Here is a 2,096-nt window from a genome sequence, read left to right as displayed (position 1 = left end):
TTTCTACTCCATCTCTAATTTCTACCCTAGACATAGAGGAATATGTAAACTACACAAACAATCGATAAGTAGATGAAATAAGCATCTCAGATAGGAAGAGTTTAGACTTAAAGACAAGAAAGAAGTTCAAAAAAGAAGAAACCTGATTAATTTTATTAGTATTTCAATAGATTAGGCCTTCTGAAGAGGGTGGAATATGATTCCACCAAGGGTCATTGAAAATGAACACTTTGGAACTCTTGACAAACTAGGGAATAAGGTAATCATTTTAATTAATTTGTTTTTAGGTTCTCTCATTTAAAAGAGCTAGCAGTTCCATTGCTCTTGGCAGAATACAACTGTGATTGTAGCTTTTCTATTCAATGCACTGGAAATATCAATGAATGTCTCCAACTGAGAGTGAGATATTGGCAGTATTTCCACATATTATGTGCTTATACATATTATTTTTCTCCTCTGCCCTTTGATAGTCCAATTTTGATAAACAAAAGATAAAATCTTAAATAAAACAATCTTCCAAATTATTGTCTCATTAGAGTAATGATACAAATGAATACATTTTTTTCAACAACCCACAGTCGGGTGAGTTGCAATAAAATAATCACACCAACACTTGCTTAATGTGGTTAATTTCGAACACAGCAGGATATAACCATGTATATATTCTGAAGCGACACGATTCTGAGTAAAGAGGTGTTTGAGCATGAAAATAACAAATTATATACTCCTTGTATCATATATAGTTTCTTTTCTCCAAATATCTCTCCTTTTCATCCATGATAGTTAAAAAGACTCAATTATTTGTTTACATATCGAAGTTTGAGAATTGAATTCCTGTCACTGTATGTTATAAATCCATGAATATTATAAGTTGTATTTATATAGAATATTTTGAAATAGATTTAGAGTTGATAGTGTTTTTAGAAATCCCAAACAATTTAGAACTTGCTTTTGTTTTTGTTTTTGCTGAAAAGCAAAGTAAATGCATTCACTATAGCACTTGCGAGTTGGGGGAATAATGTGAAAAGATCAAAATAGAATAATGGAATCATGAAGAAGCAGCACACATGTGATATATTCTCATTCTTGTTTACCAACTCAGCCATTTGGGTAAAGAGCAAGACTAACAGAAAACAAATAAACAAACAAAAAAAATATATATATATCAGTAATAATAGAGTAATATTGTATTAGTATAGTACTAATCCTTATTTTGAAAGAGTTATCTCCTTTTAAAATGTCCTGTTTAAAGTCTATGGCCATGCTACTCTGAATAAGCCTGATCCCGTCTGATCTTGGAAGCTAAGCAAGGTTGGGCCTGGTTAATACTTGGATGGGAGATCACCTAGGAAGACCAGGTGCTCTAGGTGTAAAAATAAAAAAAATAAGAGATTGTAAATTGATGATAAAGTCCTTGCAATCTGTGAGGTCAACCAAGAGTTGCCTCGCCTAAAAAGCAAACAAACAAACAAACAAACAAATAAATGTATGTCCTGTTTAGAGTTTACATATGCTGTGGTAGAAATTATGTAAAAAAAAAAAAAAAGTATGTCTATGTACAAAAACTAAAAGATGAAGAAGATAAAAATTGATGTAAGAGAGTATAAGAGCTATAATGATTTAAGAACTTTAACTTATTGTTTAACAATGAAAATAATGTTATTTCAGATCTGATGAAGCCCATCTCATTCCTAGTACATAGATATCAGCTATAATAATATTTAAATTCAGCAATTATTTAATAACTATCTATTGTGCCTCTAGTATTGTGCTTGATCTTGAAGAGCTATAAAATATAGTATAAAATCCCTGCCATAAAAATTATTTCAGTTTAGCTTAAAATATAAAAAGCTCATTTTGTGCTGTGACTTAGAAACTACAAAAGAGTAATTCATTTTCCAGTTCTTCTTAATCAATTCTCAGTGGTGGTACGTGGCTGATGTACATACAGCTATGGGTGGCCTTCTACCACTAAAATGAGCAGACCCAGAATATGGCTATGTCAAGGAGGAATAAAACATCCTTCTACCCTTCTAGGTTCTTCTCGCTAGTTTAAGAATTAAATTGACATGAGCCAGATTAACAGGAAAAAGTCA

The 2,096-nt window shown here is 31.4% G+C and overlaps 1 pseudogene; it reads left to right on the top strand.

Moving 5' to 3' along the window:
* The first annotated feature begins 1,251 nt into the window (after positions 1–1,251).
* LOC111736130 lies at positions 1,252–1,370 on the top strand (annotated as a pseudogene).
* The last annotated feature ends 726 nt before the right edge of the window (positions 1,371–2,096 follow it).

This window comes from Pteropus vampyrus, unplaced genomic scaffold (genome assembly GCF_000151845.1).
Source record: "Pteropus vampyrus isolate Shadow unplaced genomic scaffold, Pvam_2.0 Scaffold17, whole genome shotgun sequence".
Classification (NCBI taxonomy): Eukaryota; Metazoa; Chordata; class Mammalia; order Chiroptera; family Pteropodidae; genus Pteropus; species Pteropus vampyrus.
This window is presented reverse-complemented; position numbering and strand designations above follow the sequence as displayed.